Here is a 7,586-nt window from a genome sequence, read left to right on the forward strand (position 1 = left end):
CCAGAGCTCAGGCTGCTTGAGAGAGGGGCTCACACTGCGCAGAGGCTGCTGCAGCGTTCTCTGGGTCCATCTCAGTGCCCTGTGCTAAGACCTCCAGGAGCCTCTGGGCCTTGAGCAGCCTGGAGCTGAGCTGGGCTCCCTCAGGAGCGGCAGACACGGGGAGTGTCTGAGGGTACGGGAACAGCCAGAGCCCACTGGACCACTAGAGTCACAGCCTTTAGAGCCTAATACCTGGGTTCAAACCCCAGCTCTGCCATCTACCAGCTATGTGACAAGCACCCTCTCTGAGCCTCAGTCACGCACCTCGCCAACAGTATGGACCTCACGGAGCTGTTTGTGAGGATTTAGTAGGAGGACGTAAAGCATTTAGCCCAGAGCCTAGCCCGAGGCACATAGGAAAATGGTGCCCCACTTGGCATGACACTGGTACAGGTGTGCTGAGGAACCAGGTAAGGGTGACAGGGACCTCTCCCAGGCTCGTGCCTTTCTAAGAACCTTCCTGGCATCTCTCCCTCCTCCAGCCGGGGCTCCAGGCCCAATTAGAGGAGGCTGGGCCTTGGCCCAGGAGCACAGGAGGTTTCTCACCGGGGCAGGGAAATTGCTGGGTTGGGGGTGTGGGCAGCCACAGTGACCGTCTCTGTGCAGGACGGATGCGGCTTTGCTGACAGAGAGTCTGCGGCCTGGACATGCCAGCGGTGCAGGTCTGAGGTCAGCAGTGGGGAGCCAGCCTCACCGCTCCCACCAGGGCCACACCAGGGCAAGGCATCTGCTTTCAATCAGCTGCCCCTTGGTTCAGGGAGGGGGCGGGGGCTGAGACCCCCTCCCAAGCCCAGTTTCTCATCACACAGAGTGGACACCAAGGGCAAAGAAGGCAGAGAGCAGTTCCAGGGGCCCAGGACAAGGAGACAAGGGTTGGAGATCAGGTTTATTGTTGTTAGGTCACTTAAAACCCTTCGCTAGCTCCCTTTCACAAGGCCATGCCTAACCCAGCTGTCAGTCCTCCTGCCCCCTCATGTCCTGTCACAAGCCTCTGGCTCGCTCCCCACTCCAGGGCTTTGCATTCACGCCCTGTACCTGAGGGCCCTTCCCTGCCCTGTACATGGCTGACCACCCCCATCCTTCAGCTTAAGCTTAAATCCCATTTCCTCAGGAAAACCTCCCTGACCCCACGTTTGGTGCCGGTTAAACAATCTTGTAGGACACGATTCATTTTGTACTTATGTATTTATCGGTGCCACTACTTCACGCCCGCCTCCCCTGTAGACTCTAAGCCCCATGCAGGTAAGAACTGTGTCTGTCTTCCTGGGAACTGTATTCCTAAAATCCAGTGCACAGCCTGGCACAGAGTACGTGCTCAATAAATACCTGGTGAATCGTACCTCAAAAGGTTTCTAGCAGTTTCCTTCTGTAATCTTCAATTTTTTGATCTCTACTAAGTCCCTGCAGGATAGTCAGTACTTATGCCCATTTTACAGGCCCAGAGTCAAGGTCATGGGTGAGTTCCTGGACCCTGGCTCCTAATCCAGTGCTCATCCTTTGTCTGAAAGGAGAAGGGAGAGGCATGCGCCATGGACTCAGAGACCTGAGAGAGGGCTGGGCGAGAGCCTGAGGAGGGTGGGGGCATTGCTGGACCCCTCCAACAGCCAGGCTCTCCCACAAATAATGTATCAGTCAGCTTGAAGCACTCCTCATTTCCAGAAAAGTCCAGCAGATGCCACTGGGGCTGTGCCTCAGCAGCCCGCCAGCTCTCCCACCCCGCCCCTGAAATAGCCTCCACCACCACCTCAGGCTGGCTCTCAGCTGACCCCCCAAGCCTCAACCCCATGAAGGAAGTGGGCTTGGCAGTCAACCTCCCTGGGGTCAAAACAAAGTGCTGCTGCAACTGACAGCTATGCCATCTCAGGCTGTTTACTCACTTCTCTGAGCCTCAGTCTCCTCATCTGTAAAATGGTACAATAACAGGGCTGACCTTAATGGGTTGTGGTGAGATTCCATGAGTCCATGCAGGTCAAATGCCTAGCACTAAGAATTAGGTCCCTGCTCTCCCACAGCCCTCGTTGGCTCATGGGGACCATCTCTCAGGCATTAAGTGGTTTTTCTGTTGGTGGTGGACAGGCCTTACTCTCCTCTCCTGGGACTGCCTTGAGGACAGGGACCAGGTCTCATGTGGGCACTCCTAGACTAGCGTAGGCCCAGACTGGTTGCTCAGCTAGATGCATGAATACAGGCATTGTCTGCTCGGGTCCGGAGTAAAAGCTCTGCTATTTTCCTGCTGATGCGAAGACTAGGGAACAGGGAGAGAGGCCCCTCCCCCACCGGGATCTAGTCACTGGAGGATGAGTGTGGAGGGCAGAGCTATAGTGCAAAGGGGAGCTTTCAGAGAAACTGTGAGTTCCAAAAGAGTCAGCGATAAACTCCAGAAGGGAAGGGGGGTACAACCAGAGTGGAGGCACAATGCAGAAAATAGGCTGTGATGGAGCCTCTGCCGAGCGTGGTTTTGGCCTGGGACCCAAAGTATAGCCCCGGGGCCCACAGAGACAGGAAAGGATGCCTGGGAGGGAACAGGAGAGTTAGCCTGGACCTCGGCCAGCAGGTGGGGAAATGAGGCTAAAGGAGGCATAAGAATCCAGAAAACAAAAACACCAGCGTGCAACCTTGAATGCTGGAGCCCTCTGGCTGCCTGTAGTACTCTTATCTAGGATGGAGCTCCACCTCTGGGCGTCCCCTTAGCAGCACCGCCCAGAACGGTGCCTGCCCGGAACACGTGCCCAATCAGCATTCGGTAAATGTATGAATAGAGAGGAAGGAGATTTTTCTGTCAGCTTCTCAGCTGGTCTCTCGGCTTACCTGCACCCTGCCCTCCTTACGGCCGTCTCCAAGATGCGTCCACAGCAAGCAGGCTCTGACCCCCTCGCTCCCACTCAGAACCTCGGGTGCTTCCTCTCCCACCGCAGGCTGGGGTCACACTAGCGACCTCTGAGCCGCCTCAGGATCGCAGACCTTTCCTGTTTGGCCTGCATGTGTGTTTTTGTTTTGTTATGTGTTAAATTTGAATTAATTACTAACATCTAAAAATAAAAGTGCCCACATAAAAATATGGGTTTCCAGCTTCTCTGAAGACTGAGTTGGGCGACACATCGACTGGGTGTGCCGGCCCACCTCGGGGAGAAGACCTGCCCTCCGCAGAGCAGCCTCCTGCACGGGCATCTTCGCACCCCCCCGCCCCCAATCCCCGCCCTGCAGGCCGCTGAGCAGGTGACCCCTGCCGTGGGTTAAAGTCCAAACTCCTCCGCCAGGCCCCAGAAAACTCAGAGAAGTAACCCTCAAGATGAGCACCTTCATCTGTCTGTCTCCACGCTCTCTGTCCCCAAGGTCTGGCCACACCACACCACTTCTAGTTCTCCGACAGCCCAGGCTCTTTCGCACCTCTGGCACAAGTGGGACCTCAGGCCAAGGAGCCTGTCTCCACCGTGGGGACCTCGCTGACGCTCATCCACTCTTCACTGTAGGCTCAAGGCCACCTTGGAGGTGGCGTCTCCTGCTGCCCATCCCAGGCAGAACGAGCAGCCCTCTGTGCCCCTGCAGCCCGCGGCCCAGGCTATCCCAGCAAGCCTCCCTGCTCTCTGCGGTGCACCGCTGGCTGTGGGCTCAGGGGTCACAGGAGCCACGTCTTATTATCCCTCTATCTCTGGGACCCTCAGGCCCAGTCTCTGACCTAGAGTACAGTCTCCTGGGCCTCGCTCAATACATTCCTTGAGGAAATGAATTAAATAGAAACTCTTGATTTCATGGGTGGCAGAGGCATAAAAAATCCCCAAAACAACACCAAAGGAATTGAGAGGCCTTTGTTGTGGCTTTATCAAGAGCCACATTTTATCACATTCACCCCAATACACACACATACTGCCCTGGCAGTTCCAGGACAGACCCTGCCCCAATCAGGCCTGCTCTAGAAAAACAGGAAAATGGGACAAATGTTATTTTTAAAGATATACACACACAAAACCACACACAAACACACACATGTACGCATGCACACACACCGCTACACACATGCACACACATGTCCCATGTCAACTACCCTCAAGCACCTCCTCTCTCACCTCCAGCTGGGGCCCCCATGTCTCCTTCATGTTCTAGGCCTTTTCTGACACCCCAAAGGATCCACCTTTCTTCCCCACAAACGGCTGTGTCCTGAGTTCTCAGCTTAGGCCTACTCTTTGAACCTGGCCCGCTAAACTGATCGCGGAGTTGGACAGCCCAGACCAGGAGCTAGCGGTAGTTTCGGGTCAGATTTAAGAGCTGAAAGGGATTTCAAGACCCGTGCATGTTCTGGATGAGAACAACCAGCCTAGAGTCAGACTCCTTCTCCCAGCCAGCTTAGGCGGGCAGGGCCTGGCTGGGAGAAGGAGAAGGGCCCTTCAGCCCTCCGCTGAGCACTGCACACCAGGGTGACCTGACCCTCACAGGAGCAGTGGATCCTGCCAGGCCCCGTGTGTAGACGTGGAACCAGCCCACAAAGCCTGCTCCGGTGAGGCAGGCCCTCTCCTCATCTGTCTGGTTCTGGTTCTGGCTCTGAAGCTGCGTTCTTCACCACCATGTTCTGAGTGTCATTGTTATCCAAAAACTGGGTTCACCTCTCACTAGGTGTTGAACCAAAAGACACAACCAAGCCAAAGGTCGGGAGAAGGAAGGATTTATTGTTACTTGCCGCAACTAAGGAGAACACCGGGGACATTTCCCAAAGCCGTGTCTCCCCGAACAGCAAATTAGGGAAGTTTCAAGCTAAGGGTGCATGCATATTCATGAAGGGGCTTGAGCAGAGGAGAATTCAGCTTAGAATTGGGGCAAAGGTCAACAGAGTCCAGGCTTTAGTTGACTGAAGTCAGGAGGGTCAACATCATTCCGTCCTCCACCTAGGTGGGGGGCCTTAGTTCCTGCAGAATTAAAGACAGGTATCAGATTGTAATGTATATCCTCGAGGAGGAACTAGGACTTTGTTGTTTTCCTGAACTATTATTTCTTGACTGCTTTCCCTTTGTTCCTGCATCCCCTCACTTCCCTTAAGATCATTAGTTACTGAGAACTGTTCAAGGGCAAGCATCGTGGCCAGACTTAGATCCCAAAATGGCTTAGGCCAAAAATGGCTTCTCTTATGTCAAGAAAGCCATGCCTGGTTCTCTTTCTCCAGGACCCCCTACCCTACCTGCTTACATCATCACTGGCTCTGACAGGCATGAAAGGGAAACAGAAGCTAATGCACCTACCTAGTCTCACTGTACACGGGAGCAGCATTCAAATTCATCGTCGTGGTAGATTTGTGTATTTACTCAGTGAGGTAAACTTCTGCAGAACCAAAGTAAACCGTGTGGAAGACGGGGTGGTGCTTTCTCACTGCCTCCTCAGAGACTTCGTGTGGGCCCAGGCCTCATTGGCTGAGGGAGCCCACGAGATAAGGAGGTATCAGGAGAGCTGAGCCAGGCGCTATCTATAAGCTACCTCCTGGCCCTGTTTTCCAGAGGAAGCTCAGGCTCCGGGGATGAGTCACATGCCTCAGGCGCGGTTCCAGGACAGAACCCGGGTAGACTTGCCTCTGACCCTGCCCTGGCTCTGCCCCCGCCCACCCTCGGGTCTGCTCACCAGGCAGAGAAGCGCTCTCACCCTGGAAGAGGCAGGAGAACCTCTCCTTCTCCAGCCCTGGGGGGTGGGATGCGGGGTTCCGCAGGACCACAAGTCCCTTTCACCCCAGCACCCGCCACAGCTCTGGGAATCTGGGACTTCGGGGTGTCAGCTCAGGTTCTTCTGGGCTTCCTCCGCCTCTGCTTCCTGCTGCTCCGGCTACCATAGCCAACCCCATTAATCACTTTCCCTCGCCAATCCCCAGGAATGTGGCGGTCTCATAAAAGTCAGCCCTGGGTTAAACGAACAAACCAAACTGGAGGTTTCAAGTCCGTTGCAAGGCTCCACCATGGTTCTCCTTCTCCCGCCACCCCTGCCCACCCCCAGTCCCTGCTCCCACTGGGATCTCAGAGCCACCCTCCCACACCCCCCCCAGGACTAGGAGGGAGCAGTGCCTCCCCCAGTGAAACCGCCTTTAGATTGGGGGGGTTGGGGGGTGCCCAGAAGACTGAAAACCACCTCCCCCTGCCCCCAACCCCCCAAATCTGCGCCCCCCCACTCCTCCATATTTGGTGTCTAGCACCCCACTCCCCAATTGGAGGCTCTGCAAACCAGCTCTCATCCTGCCTGGGGCTCTACACACCCCACTTTAAGAGAATGGGATGTGGCTCTGAGGAGATCCCCCCGAGGAAGTGGAGAGGCCAGAGGGGTTGGGCATCTGGGAGCCTCTTCCTGCCCCCCCTCCTGCCCTCCTCCATCTCCTCCTCCATCCCCTCCTCCATCCCCAGGACTCAGCACCAGTAAAGTCCCACTGGGCCTGGCCTGGGGGCAGGCTCAGTCCTGCCTCAGGGACTTTCTGCTGACAAAAAGAGGGACCCACACCACTGTCTATAAACAAAGGACAAATATGCAAACACTCAGCCCACTCACCAGAACATAAGAATCCACAGCTGCACCGAGGGACGCGCACAGGTGCAGACTACACTGCTGCTCAAGAGAGCCGCGCTAAAGGGGCCAAAGCTGTGGCTGCAGCTCCCACACGAGGGCCCCAGACCCTAAGGTTCCTCAAGCCACTTAAAGTATTTCAGAAAGCCAACAGACAGCCCACATTTAGCCACAGTGAGGCTTCTGGGATCAACAAAAAGTCTAAGGCTTTGCTTTTGGCTGGAATTACATCAGCTCAATGCAGACCATCTCATGCTGATAAGCATTCCGAGGGTCCGTGTACCAGAATCAGATTGAGAAAATGGAGAAAGAAGTAATAACAATCTCTATTTAACAAATTTTTTCCAAACATGGAGTATATAGCAGATAATAAAATGGATCTTAGATGCTTATTTCCTTAATATACAAAGAGCTCCTACAAATCAATAAGAAAAAGATGCATAGCCCTCCCTCAAAATGGTCAAAGGCCGGTAACATGGGATTCACAAAAAGAGAAGAAAGTAATTAAAATAGTCAACAAATATAGGAAAATATGCTCAACCTCACTCTTAAAGACACTTAAAAACTTTTAATGAGCTATCACTTTTCACCTATCACATCGGCAAAGACTTAAAAGTTTGATAATACTCATATTAGTGCAGATGCAAGAAAATGGACATTCTCATACACTACTGGTGGAACTGTAAATTGTTACAGTGTTTTTGGAAGGCAATTTGGTAACATATATTCAAATTTTAATCAGCTGACAATCTGCAAATATAGTTGTTCATCTCAGCACTGTCTGTAATAGTAAAAACTGGAAGCAGCTTAAATGTCCAGCAAAAAAAGGAACTGGTTACTCGAGTCTTTACAATGGACTTTGCAGTCAATACAAAGAATGGGTAGATCTACAGGTGTCAACGTGAAAAGGATGCCCAAGATATGACATTAAATGAAAAAAAAGTAAGCTGTAGAATAATACAGTTATGATATAGTTCATCTGTATTAAAAAATAACATACAATGACGTGTAGCTAGATATGC

The 7,586-nt window shown here is 53.2% G+C and overlaps 1 long non-coding RNA gene across 1 annotated transcript; it reads right to left on the reverse strand.

Moving 5' to 3' along the window:
* Positions 1–4,680: 4,680 nt before the first annotated feature.
* Positions 4,681–5,654, reverse strand: LOC309645230. The gene is made up of 2 exons (XR_014254795.1): positions 5,268–5,654; positions 4,681–4,937 (listed from the first exon to the last, which is right to left on the reverse strand). It is a non-coding gene; the product is annotated as an uncharacterized lncRNA (long non-coding RNA).
* Between the last annotated feature and the right edge of the window lie 1,932 nt (positions 5,655–7,586).

This window comes from Balaenoptera physalus (genome assembly GCF_965194825.1).
Source record: "Balaenoptera physalus genome assembly, chromosome: 1".
NCBI lineage: Eukaryota > Metazoa > Chordata > Mammalia > Artiodactyla > Balaenopteridae > Balaenoptera > Balaenoptera physalus.